The sequence below is a fragment of the Populus alba genome, chromosome 5 (assembly GCF_005239225.2).
Source record: "Populus alba chromosome 5, ASM523922v2, whole genome shotgun sequence".
NCBI lineage: Eukaryota > Viridiplantae > Streptophyta > Magnoliopsida > Malpighiales > Salicaceae > Populus > Populus alba.
The window spans coordinates 2,479,097-2,493,517 of NC_133288.1; positions in this window are offsets into that span (position 1 = coordinate 2,479,097).

Below are 14,421 nucleotides of genomic sequence, written 5' to 3' on the forward strand. Positions count from 1 at the left end.
GAGATAAACTCATCATCTTTCTCACAAGGTTCAAGAATGGGTTTTTCAGTAACCTTACCACTACGAAGAGTGATGACTGATTTGACTTGATCCATGTGTTGGCTTCCGAAACTACTTGCATTTGCATTGTATTGCCCCTTTGGATTTTGTTGTGGTTGAGAAGGAAACTTACCTTTCTCTTGGAAACTGAGAGCAGATGTTAATTTTGCAAGAGCATCTTTAAAATCGGTCATACTTTGAGCAAGTTGAGTGTTGATTGTCTCCTACTTTTCAATGAATGCATGCAATGTTTCCTTAAAATTTCTTCTAGGAGGTGGAGCATAAGGAGGTGCATATCCATGAGAATTTTGAAAATTATGGTGTGCTTGAAATGGTGGTTGTGAAGTTTGTGCATTGTTGCTATCACTCTTCCAACTGAAATTTGGGTGATTTCTCCAACCAGGGTTATACGTTTGTGAGTATGGGTTATGGTTAGGTCTTTGGAAACTCTTTAAAGCATGGACTTGTTCATGGAGGCATTCCCTAAAAGAAGGCAAAGTTGGACAATCATTTGCTGAGTGTTCCTTGGATTCACAGATTTGACACACAATGTCTTGAACAGATTTTAATTTACCACTCTTTTTCAATTCAAGTGCTTCGACTTTTCTAGCTAAAGATGCAAACTTGGCTTGGAGGTCATGATCTTCCCTAAGGTTGTGCATACCTCCACTAGATGTATGAGGTTGAGTTTTACTTGGTGCCTCACAAGTACCTGTGGTGTCCCAATTTTGAGCATTTTCGGCTAGCAAGTTTAGGTACTCTATTGCTTCATTAGGGTCTTTATCTTCAAAAGTTCCATTGCACATCAATTCAACCATTTGCCTATGTCTAGGTGTTAACCCTTCATAAAAATGTGAAACCAATCTCCATGTTTCAAAACCATGATGAGGGCAAGTATTAAGCAAATCTCGATACCTATCCCAACATTGGTAAAATGTTTCTCCTGGCTTTTGAGTGAAAGTGATGATTTGTCTTTTGAAAGAGTTTGTTCTGTGAGACGGAAAAAACTTCTTTAAAAATTGTTGTTGCATTTCATCCCAAGCACGAATAGATCCTGGTCTCAAATTTTGTAGCCATGTTTTAGCTTTATCTTTTAATGAAAAAGAAAAAAGCTTTAATCGAATGGTATTCATGCTACAATTTGAGTCATTATAGGTATTACAGACCTCCTCAAATTCCCTTAAATGCAAGTATGGATTTTCCAAGTCTAAGCCATGAAAAGATGGTAAAACTTGAATAATACCTGGCTTAAAATTAAAATGAGATGCATCAGGAGGGAAAACTATGCATGAGGGTGCACTTGTTCTTGTGGGATTCATGTGGTCTCTAAGTGTTCTCATATGGTTATTCTCATTATTCTCATTATGAAGTGATTGATTATCTTCTTCGGCCATATTTTCTGAAAATGATGAGGATACCCTACAAAGTCGACCACTTAATGTACGTGACCAAACTCTCATGCACGTGTAAGAAGAGAATAAAAGGAAGAAAAGAAAAGAGAAGAAGAAGAAACAAAAGAAAACAAAAGAAACAAAAGTTAAATAAAATGAAAAGTGAAAAGAGAAAATAAAATAAATATTATAATTTATACAAGAATTTACCTCCCCGGCAACGGTGCCAAAAACTTGACACGACCAAAAGCTTGATGTCTTTTCCCAAGTGCAGGAGTGTCGAAGTAATAAATAACTCGGCAAGACCGGGGTCGAACCACAGAGAGGTGAATTGTATAAATTATAAATAACAATACAACAACAACAACAACAACAACAACAATAATAATAATACTCAGTACATGGCGTTGTTTATACCTGAGAATGATCTAAAAGATCGGGTCACAAGTTTCCAGCCTATATACTGAGTTTATGAAAAGATCAAAGATATATATTATATAATATAAACAGAATGTAAATAATAATAATAATAATAATAATAATAATAATAATAATAATAATAATAATAATAATAATAATAATAAAAGCAGAAGATGAAGAAATTAATGAGAACTTTGAGATGAAAGATTAACGTAAGGATTAAACAATGATAAAAACAAATGTCAAGGTTAGAGGATCCACTAATGGTACTTCAAACAAGTATAGTATAAACTCTTATTACTCAATTGGAAACCACACATAAAGGAGGTTCCAATCAGATTATAAATTGTTAAAATGATTACGTTAGTTATCTTATTCGAATAAAGCTAATACTTGTAAATGTTGGCAGGCATTCATGATTATAACTTATGTTAACAACAAATCAAGTTCCTTTCATAGCTCAAGTGTCGGTTATACCATACAGTATGGGCTATGAAAGTGCCAAGTATTTGTTGTACCAAGTGTTATACAACATAAATCTAGATTAACCATTTAACAAGCAAAGTATTAAAAGTGAACAAGATAACAAATATAAAACATGTTTGTATCCAACATTAAGGTCCATGTTAAGTTTATACTATACTTATTTTTACACCATTAGTGTGCCCTTTTCACCTTGACATAATTAACTTAGCTAAACATAATGAAAGAAAGAAACATAAATGAACAAGATAAGAACATAAATGAGAAAGAAGTTAACTAAGTAAAGGAAAGGAAATGAAGTGTATAAACTTGATATTAATGAAAGCAAAACATAAGCAATACAAAGAGAGAAAGCAAGAGCATGATCTTGATATGAACACCAAGATGCCTCAATAAATGGTAAGTGCCTCCTTTTATAGGCCAAAATTTGGAACTATTGCTTTGTTGACTAATTGATAAGTGGGTGGCCATATCTTGACTTGATAACAATCCTTATCTTCTTGTCTGAATAAGAAGTCATTGCTAACATCATAATTTGCCCAGAATCCTCAGGAATGTTCTAGGAAATTGTCTCAGCTTTCCAACAAAAAAAAAGATGAGGTCATTTGGACTTCTAGAACTCAAGATATGGGCTGAACACTAAATAGTGTCTGGGCTGCAGGACAGCTTCAGACTTCTTCGTTGTTCCTTCAATTTGGACTTCAAAATGACCTTTTTAAATCTTGGGCTCCCATAAAAGTTGTAGGCCTTTTTCTTACCTTTCCATCCATATAAAATGGACCTAAATCCAAGATCTAGAGCTCCAGATATGATCCAATTACCGAGCAATGTTCCGGTTTGGACTGCACCGGCATCTCTTTTCTAAGTTTGGCCATCTCTTTGTCCTTTCACTTTCAATACTTAAACTCATCAATCAATCCTTTCATTTATGTGATAGGTCTGCATTTAAGATGAGCATTTACCATAAATCAAGGTATCTTATAGTATCAAACTTGTTATTATAAAACATGCTTTAGTTAAGGAGTTATTGATACTTCAAGTGCAAAATGATGATATAAAACCTTGATAAACATGCACTTTTAAGTACTAATCAACTGGTCTTTCAGAGATTCTAAGGCAAGGGACTGGTTGTGTAAAGGGAAGGTATTAGCACCCCTAGTACGCCCTACCTAAGGTAAGCTGCTTGGTGTTTGGTTTGCTTTATAATTGATATGGTATTGGTGTTTTCTAATCCCATCAGTTTTTCTAGGTTTGATTCAAATAAAATTTATTAGGATAGAAATCCAAGGAGATTCCATGTGCTTTGAAAGCTCATTTTTCCCTTAGTATTTCAAGAGTTTGTGACTCGTAAATCGCAAGGAGGGACAAAAATTTAGAAATGTAGGGCGCAAAAAAAAACCTATTTTTTTTAGTATTTTATACTCTCACGACTCGTAAATCGTGGAGTAAATTTTTTTTTTGAAATGTCCTCAATTATAATCAAGGCTTCTTTCAAGGATGTGTGCAGATTTATTACTCCCAATAATATTTTGGATATTCCTCCTTTAAGGATTTCTTTATCCAAACATTAGCAGTGAATAATAGATGAATTCCCCCCAAAATAAGATTTTTATATTTTTTGGAATATTGGCCAATACCCTTTGGAGTTTTACAAACATGTTGTAAAATCCAGAAATGCAAGAAAACAAATTTTTTGGTGTTTAAGAAATCCATGCGAAAACACATTTTCAAAACTTCCAATATTTTTTGTATATATAAAAAAAACGTTCTAAAACATGGAAGGGTATTGGCCGTATGCAACACATAAGAAAACAAATTTTGATATATATGTTTATTTGTCGTAGTTGCGTCGAAAACCTGGTATTCTAAATACGAGATTGGTATATATATTTTTTACAAAATAAAAAAAGACTTTAAAAAATAAATATTCCATAAAATAAATCTATTTCTCTTTCTTTTTACTTTAAAAAAAAAAAAGAATTAGGTCCGGCCGGATCCCTTGCCTGAGCAGGGGACCCGGCTGGACACAAACTTTAAACTAACTGTTCAAGTGAATTATAATTCACTTGAATAGTAACCACAAAAAGATGCACAGTAACATGTATAATTAAAATGCAAAGCAAAGAGAAGGCATAGACTTACCTGGCGCTGAAACAGGCGAAGGAAAATGGCACTGCAGTTGCTGCACTTGGTTATTGGCTACTGGTTCTGGTGAAAAAAAACAATGGCCACGCTGGTTTTGGCCTCTTTTCCTTGCTTCTTCCTGTTTTCTTCTCTTCTCTTTTCCCTCCTTCTCTTTTCTGCTTTTTTTTTTTTCCTTTTTTTCTCTTTTCATAGTGACGAAAGAAACTCTAGTTCTCTGCGTTTTTATCTGCACGTCTTTGGCTGTTTTTCTGCTCTTTTCTCTCCATTTTTCTCTTCTTTTTCTGCTCTCTTTTTGCTATTTTCTGCTCTCTTTTTTGCTGCCCCTGTTAGGTCATTAGAGGGGCTTATATATAGTCTAAATATGTCTCTATTTAGGAAGGATTCAATGCATTAATCCTAGGATGCCAATCCCTACTGATTTGCAGAAAAAAAACACAAAAGGAAACTGCAATATTCTGATCTTGTGTTGGCGCTTTACGTTTGATTTCTTTCCAGTTTTAGAGGAGGGTGTGGCTCTTTTCTTTCCCTCAATAGGGCCAGCTGCTCCCTTTGAAATGAGGCCAGATGGTTGCAGCTCCCAAAATTAGGCATGATGATAAAGGAAAAACAACAGGAATTTGCAGCGAAAAAAAGGAAAGAAATCAGATGGAGGGTGCAGCTGCAAGGTCTCATTTTCCTTTTTGGTGTGGAAAAAATCTTGTCATTTATGATGATCCATCCCCCCTCTCCATCTTTCAATATCCTTCTTAAATTCAATCCCTCATTTTAACACTTTTCGATTCAGTCCTTGGTCCCAAAAAAATCCTTCGAATCAGCCCCGCGAACTTGGGCTATATCCTTCCCGCGACAGAATTTTCTGCCTTCATCTTAGATATTCAAATGGGAATATCTTGAGCTTATGATATCAAAATCAAGTGATTCAAGAGCCCAAATTCATCTACGCATCTAGGACTACAACTTTGATGAAGGAGTCAAAGTGAGATAAATCTTTTTATAGAACAGAAAGTGGCAGTAATCTAGTTGGTCAAAAGAGATCTCCGGGTCTAACTCAAAAACTGACGAATGTCGAGCATCCTAATATGACTAAAAGTATGAACTAAGAACAAAAATCACAAAAACTAGGCCAAAAATAGAGTTTTTTTAGTGCAGACTCGGGTCAATATCCTTCTCTCGGCAGAATTTTCTGCCTTCATGTTAGATATTCAAACGGGAACATCTTGAGCCTCTGATATCGAAATCAAGTGATTCAAAAGCTCAAATTTATCTAAGCATCTAGGACTACAACAGAAAGTGGCAGTAATCTAGTTGGTCAAAAGAGATCTCCGGGTCAAACTCAAAAACTGACGAATGCCGAGCATCCTAATATGACTAGTTTTATAGAACAGAAAGTGGCAGTAATCTAGTTGGTCAAAAGAGATCTCTGGGTCTAACTCAAAAAGTGACGAATGCCGAGCATCCTAATATGACTAAAAGTATGAAATAAGAACAAAAATCACAAAAACTAGGCCAAAAATAGAGTTTTTTTAGTGCAGACTCGGGTCAATATCCTTCTCTCGGCAGAATTTTCTGCCTTCATGTTAGATATTCAAACGGGAACATCTTGAGCCTCTGATATCGAAATCAAGTGATTCAAAAGCTCAAATTTATCTAAGCATCTAGGACTACAACTTTGATGAAGGATTCGAAGTGAGATAAAATCTTTTTACAGAACTGAAACTAGCAGTAATCTAGTTGGTCAAAAGAGATCTTCGGGTCTAACTCAAAAACTGATGAATGCCGAGAATCCTGATATGACTTAAAGTATGAACTAAGAACAAAAATCACAAAACTAGGCCAAAATAGAGTTTTGTTAGTGCAGACTCGGGTCAATATCCTTCTCGCGGCACAATTTTCTACATTTACGTTAGATATTCAAACGGGAATATCTTGAGCTTCTGCTATCAAAATCAAGCAATTCAAAGGTACAAAATCATCTACGCATCTAGGACTACAACTTTGATGAAGGAGTCAAAGTGAGATAAATTGTTTTAGAGAACAAAATCTGGCAGTAATCTAGTTGGTCAAAAAGGTTCTTGATCTGACAATGTTGAGCATCTAAATCGGACTGAGAAACTGCCCTAAGAACAATGATCCCTAGGACCTAATAAAGGTGTACATCAATTTTTCAACATGTCATGAGTGATAGAATATACCTAGGATGGTCAGATATCATACGAAACTGAGTCAGAATCAGAGCCTAAGTTGGAACAAAAAATTGTGACAGCACCAGAACCATTTTTTTTTAGTGCAAATTCTGAGGGATTTATTCAACCTTAAAGACAAGATAAAAAGAAACAAATTTAGCATTATGAAGACTCCTGATTAACCTAAGAAAACCTGATGATTTTGGTAGCAAAGAGAAGGATAAAAAAAAGCAGAAAACAGCTCAAAGAAGGCTTTTCGAAAAAAAAATATTTCTTTATGTGCTTTTGTCAATTTTTCTTGCAAACATGAGCTAAACTCCTACACTTTGTTCAAAAAAGGTATACACCGTCTCCAGCACGTGGGGGTCTAAAATTGAGTAACAACAGATGCCCCCTCTTTACAATGCTTACGAAGCACAACTTGTCAAGTGCTTTGTGTAGTGAGTGTTGAAAAGATAAAATTGTCTGATCATGCTAAAAAAACTCAGTGCTTTTCTTAAACAATGTTTTCCCTATCAGGTGATCTGCCTATCTTAAAATTTCTAGAAAACACTCCATGCTTTTCTAAGAATATGGGCCCATCATCGAGTGACCTGCTCATCCTAAAATTCTTAGAAAACTCCATGCTTTTCTAAACAATGGTCTCAAAATCAGGTGACCTGCCCACCTTAAAGTTTTTGGAAAACTTCATGATTTTCTAAGAAACGATCTCAATATTAGGTGACCGGCCCTTCTTAAAATCCTTAGAAAACTCCACGCTTTTCTAAGAAATGGTATCAATATCGGGTGACTTGCATATCCTAAAATTCTTTAGAAAAATCCACGCTTTTCTACGGAATAAATCTCAATATCGGGTGACCAGCCCATCTAAAAATTCTTAGAAAACTCCACGCTTTTCTAAGAAACGGTTTCAATATCAAGTGACTAGCCCCTATTAAAATTCTTAGAAAACACCACGCTTTTCTAAGAAATGGTATCAATATCGAGTGACTTGCCTATCCTAAAATTCTTTAGAAAACTTCACGCTTTTCTAAGGAATAAATGTCAATATCGGGTGACCGGCCCATCCAAAAATTCTTAGAAAACTCCACACTTTTCTAAGAAACAGTTTCAATATCAGGTGACCGGCCCCTCTTAAAATTCTTAGAAAACTCCACGCTTTTCTAAGAAATGGTATCAATATCAGGTGACCTGCCTATCTTAAAATTCTTAGAAAACTCCACGCTTTTCTAAGGAATAAATGTCAATATCGGGTGACCGGCCCATCTAGAAATTCTTAGAAAACTCCACGCTTTTCTAAGAAACGGTTTCCATATCAGGTGACCGGCCCCTCTTAAAATTCTTAGAAAACTCCACGCTTTTCTAAGAAATGGTCTCAATATCGGGTGACCTGCTCATCTTAAAATTCTTAGAAAACTCCACGCTTTTCAAAGAAATGGTTTCAATATCAACTGACGGGCCCCTCTTAAAATTCTTAGAAAACTCCATGCTTTTCTAAGAAATGGTCTCAATAACGGGTGACCTGCCCATCTTAAAATTCTTAGAAAACTTCATGCTTTTCTAAGGAATAAATCTCAATATGGGGTGACCGACCCATCTTAAAATTCTTAGAAAACTCCACACTTTTCTAAGAAACAGTTTAAATATCAAGCGACCGGCCCCTCTTAAAATTCTTAGAAAACTCCACGCTTTTCTAAGAAATGGTCTCAATATCGGGTGACCTGCCCATTTAGAAAACTCCATGCTTTTCTAAGGGATAAATCTCAATATCGGGTGATCAGTCCATCTTAAAATTCTTAGAAAACTCCACGCTTTTCTAAGAAATGGTCTCAATATCGGGTGACCTGCCCATCCTAAAAATTCTTAGAAACTCCACGTTTTTTTTCTAAGAAAATGGTCTCAATATCAGGTGACCGACCCATCTCAAACTTCAAAAGAAAACAACTTACCTCGAGGAAATGAAATAGTGCTGGTTCATAATTCATATTCTTTTTGTAGCTCCATTGATTTGAGATTCTATCTCTTAGTGATTCCCAAAAACTTGGAACTAATTTGGGCTTTCATCCCACCTTTCCTGCCAGGTTAGTGTTATGACAATATAGCATGCATGTTTTTGTTACCCATCTTGGAAACATAGGTCCCCCTTTCGTTGTAAACTTCTTCGAGCTCTTGTTTCCATTTATTTGTCCAACCTTTTCTCTTGAACCGAAATATAATTCATATCCTCTTGGTGAAGAAATCTCTGGTTCCTTATAGGACCCTTTCTTGCTCCATTCAGTATTGTAATTTATTATTATTTTTTAAAAAGAAAACTCGAAAGTTTTGGTTTTGTTCATGAAAACTGCAACCTTTAATGCAATTAGCAATACTCATAAAAAATTCAGAAGTTTTTATGATAATACCCTTTTGGGCTTTGGTTCACTATGGACCTCTATGTGCATTTTTCTTGCCCCTAGTGTAGTGTACAATACCTATTAGGTTTAAAATTGGTTTGGTTCCCTCCAATTGATGGAGTCATTTCCTTAGTTATGCGTAAGAAAAGAGTTTGTTTTAAGTAAATTCATGGCCAAACTTTATTTTATTGATTGGGAAATTACAAAATACATCAAGCATAATATTTCCTTACAGAGTCAGAATTCATGGCCTAACTAGATCTTCTCCATCCATTCTAGACAATAACAAAGCTCCTCCTGAGAATGCTTTCTTCACCACATAATGCCCCTTATAGTTAGCCGCCCATTTACTCTGATCTTCTCTAGGTAAAGGCAATATTTTCTTCAGTACAAGATCTCCTTTGTGGAATCCTGTAGGTCAAACCTCCTTGTCATATGATTTGGCCATCCTTCTTTGGTAGAGTTGATGATGATAGATTGCGGCTATCCTCTTTTCATTGATCAGATTCAGCTGTTCATATCTAACTTTTTCCCATTCTACCTCTTCCAGCTTAGAGTCTAACAGTACTCTCAATGATGGGATTTTCACTTCTAAAGGCATCACCGCCTCCATTCCATATACCAACATGTACGGGGTGGCTCCTATTGAGGTTCGAACTGCGGTGCGATATGCATGAAGGGCAAATGGCAACATCTCATGCCAATCCTTATAGGTGACTACCATCTTCTGAATAATCTTTTTGACATTCTTGTTAGCAGCTTTTACCATACCATTCATCTTTGGTCTATATGGCGAAGAATTGGAATGCTTGATTTTCCATTTAGTGCATAGCTCTATTATCATCTTGCCATTGAAATTTTGGGCATTATCAGTTATAATATTTTCTAGTGGACCATACCGACATATCAAATCTCTCTCAATAAATTTCTTCACCACTTTTTGCGTAACATGAGCAAATGACCCAGCTTCTACCTATTTTGTGAAGTAGTCAATAGCCATGAGAATAAACCTATGACCATTGTTGGCTTTTGGGTTTACAGGTCCAATCACATCAATTCCCCACATCGCGAGGGGCCATGGAGATGTCAAGTTAAACAGAGGAGCCGTAGGGGCATTGATTTTGTCACTGTATACTTGGCACTTATGACATTTTCGGACATAATCGATGCAATCCTTCTCTAATGTCATCCAGAAGTACCCGACTCTTTGTATCTTCCTAGCCATCACATGTCCACTAGCATGGGTTGAGCAAATCCCTTCATGGACTTCCCGTAACGTGCTTTTTGCCTCGAATTCATCCAAACATCTCAATAAAGTCCCGTCAGACGATTTCTTATACAAAATCTCCCTAACAAGATAAAAATCCATTGCCAACCTCCTCAAGGTCTTCTTGTCGATTTTGGATGCCCCCATGGGATATGCCTGGTTTTGGATGAAATTATTGATATCATAGTACCAAAGGTTTCCATCCACTTCTCTTTCGACTGAGTAGCAATGAACTAGGTTATTTCTGATATTGATGTGTACCGGCTGTACCTTGTGCCCAAAGTCTATCTTGGCCATAGATGCTAGTGTGGCAAAAGCATCTGCAAACTGGTTTCATGATGGTTTTTTAAGTGTGCAATGAAATCAGATAAAATATCATCAGAAATAAAATTGAAATTGCGATCAAATTCTGCAAATGCTATGCCATCATGAAATCTCCTTCTAATTTATGTAATGTTATTGAATAACATTAAATACTAGTTTTTTGAGTAAAATACAATAATAAAATAGATTTTTTTTACCAGATCGGACGCGATCCAATAAGCATTGGACATGCTATTCAAGTAAATAATACCGGGTAAAATTCATAGGTCCTTGCTTTTGAATCTCTGAAAGACCGTTTAAGTTTTCTAATAACCATAATACTAGGTGGCTATTCTCTTTTCACAAAACAAAGATCCCGACATTAATTATTGCTACCATGAAAAGTCGTCTCGATATCGAGTTCTTTTAAGAGTACGACAAGTGGCACTGTTTAACAGTATGAAATGAATTAATTCACTTTCATTGTTTATTTCAAGCGTATAGAGCGGATAAATTCACTCTATACGATAAAGATGAGGGAAGCAAATTGATGTTGCTTTCAGCTAAACCGCGTTTGAAATATTCATTGTAGTAAACATTTTATTTTTGTGATTGATTCAAAGACAGAAGCAAGCACGAAAGAAACAAGCTATTATATCTTTAGTTTACTCGTGGGTAGGTAGCACATCATATCACAAACGTACGCATTTTGCGCAGCAAATAAAAAAAAGTTCACTGGAGTTTGTGCTTGGTTTTGTCTCATTGTTGTTCATGTATTCGAGGAGATCGTGTGGTTTATGAAACATATACCAGTGGCGGTAACGGGGTTGCCTAGGCGGTAGTGTAGTTGGCCATAGAGAGGAAATCCAAAACCAGCACAGCAGTTCCGAGTTTCAGATTTACCACCCTAGCTTCCAAGTGTTTTCCTTTTCCTTCTCTGAGAATAGCTAAAACATAGGTTTATAGGTTTATCGAGAAAATCTAATCTAGTTGCTCCAATTTATAGATTTGATGGTGAATGGTGGTGTGAGTTTCTGTATCTCCGGGAACCGGCTGTCCTTGCTCTGCATAGAGTGGCTTCCGGGTTCATAAAGGCAAGCTATTCGAGAGGGGCCAGTTCGGAGGATTGAACTTGTTTACATGATTCAGCTGAACCATCAAAATTCAAAACTTACCCGTGTCAACTTCCAGCCACAATAACGGGGAAGGTAGAACTCAGAAAGCATTGGGTCTTGTTTGCTGGTTGATCAAGTTGTTTCTGTACTTTTGTAATTTATAAGCACTAATTTGTGAGCATAGACTGGAAAGTGTGTGTGTGTGTGTGTGTGTGTTTATAATATATACACATGACTAGGGCAAAAACTAGGAATTTGCTGCTGCCAGCTTCAAAAACAAGCTGTAATGAGTTGTTGAGGCAGAGACACTTTGATTTAATTCGCTAGTGATAGACCCTTAATACATCATCCCCTAGCTTACCATACTTTCCATTTCAGCTCTGAAATTCAAAATACGACGTCCAAATAAAGCTGTAAAGCTGTAATTCTGAGTAAGGGAAGGCAGATCCAGCGTTGTTTAGCGATTCTGTATGCAAATGATATGATAGCATTGTTTAGCGGTTCTGTAGACTTTCTTCCTGAATATCTCATGACAGAGAAACAATGCTTGCTGATATTTAAATTGCATTACTGTTTGTTTATTAACTTATCTATAATTTTATCTTGTATAAAATTTATCTGATAAGAATTATAATTTTTATGGTTTTTTAAGTGTGCAATGAAATCAGATAAAATATCATCAGAAATAAAATTGAAATTGCGATCAAATTCTGCAAATGCTATGCCATCATGAAATCTCCTTCTAATTTATGTAATGTTATTGAATAACATTAAATACTAGTTTTTTGAGTAAAATACAATAATAAAATAGATTTTTTTTTACCAGATCGGACGCGATCCAATAAGCATTGGACATGCTATTCAAGTAAATAATACCGGGTAAAATTCATAGGTCCTTGCTTTTGAATCTCTGAAAGACCGTTTAAGTTTTCTAATAACCATAATACTAGGTGGCTATTCTCTTTTCACAAAACAAAGATCCCGACATTAATTATTGCTACCATGAAAAGTCGTCTCGATATCGAGTTCTTTTAAGAGTACGACAAGTGGCACTGTTTAACAGTATGAAATGAATTAATTCACTTTCATTGTTTATTTCAAGCGTATAGAGCGGATAAATTCACTCTATACGATAAAGATGAGGGAAGCAAATTGATGTTGCTTTCAGCTAAACCGCGTTTGAAATATTCATTGTAGTAAACATTTTATTTTTGTGATTGATTCAAAGACAGAAGCAAGCACGAAAGAAACAAGCTATTATATCTTTAGTTTACTCGTGGGTAGGTAGCACATCATATCACAAACGTACGCATTTTGCGCAGCAAATAAAAAAAGTTCACTGGAGTTTGTGCTTGGTTTTGTCTCATTGTTGTTCATGTATTCGAGGAGATCGTGTGGTTTATGAAACATATACCAGTGGCGGTAACGGGGTTGCCTAGGCGGTAGTGTAGTTGGCCATAGAGAGGAAATCCAAAACCAGCACAGCAGTTCCGAGTTTCAGATTTACCACCCTAGCTTCCAAGTGTTTTCCTTTTCCTTCTCTGAGAATAGCTAAAACATAGGTTTATAGGTTTGTCGAGAAAATCTAATCTAGTTGCTCCAATTTATAGATTTGATGGTGAATGGTGGTGTGAGTTTCTGTATCTCCGGGAACCGGCTGTCCTTGCTCTGCATAGAGTGGCTTCCGGGTTCATAAAGGCAAGCTATTCGAGAGGGGCCAGTTCGGAGGATTGAACTTGTTTACATGATTCAGCTGAACCATCAAAATTCAAAACTTACCCGTGTCAACTTCCAGCCACAATAACGGGGAAGGTAGAACTCAGAAAGCATTGGGTCTTGTTTGCTGGTTGATCAAGTTGTTTCTGTACTTTTGTAATTTATAAGCACTAATTTGTGAGCATAGACTGGAAAGTGTGTGTGTGTGTGTGTGTGTGTTTATAATATATACACATGACTAGGGCAAAAACTAGGAATTTGCTGCTGCCAGCTTCAAAACAAGCTGTAATGAGTTGTTGAGGCAGAGACACTTTGATTTAATTCGCTAGTGATAGACCCTTAATACATCATCCCCTAGCTTACCATACTTTCCATTTCAGCTCTGAAATTCAAAATACGACGTCCAAATAAAGCTGTAAAGCTGTAATTCTGAGTAAGGGAAGGCAGATCCAGCGTTGTTTAGCGATTCTGTATGCAAATGATATGATAGCATTGTTTAGCGGTTCTGTAGACTTTCTTCCTGAATATCTCATGACAGAGAACAATGCTTGCTGATATTTAAATTGCATTACTGTTTGTTTATTAACTTATCTATAATTTTATCTTGTATAAAATTTATCTGATAAGAATTATAATTTTTATGGTTTTTTAAGTGTGCAATGAAATCAGATAAAATATCATCAGAAATAAAATTGAAATTGCGATCAAATTCTGCAAATGCTATGCCATCATGAAATCTCCTTCTAATTTATGTAATGTTATTGAATAACATTAAATACTAGTTTTTTGAGTAAAATACAATAATAAAATAGATTTTTTTTACCAGATCGGACGCGATCCAATAAGCATTGGACATGCTATTCAAGTAAATAATACCGGGTAAAATTCATAGGTCCTTGCTTTTGAATCTCTGAAAGACCGTTTAAGTTTTCTAATAACCATAATACTAGGTGGCTATTCTCTTTT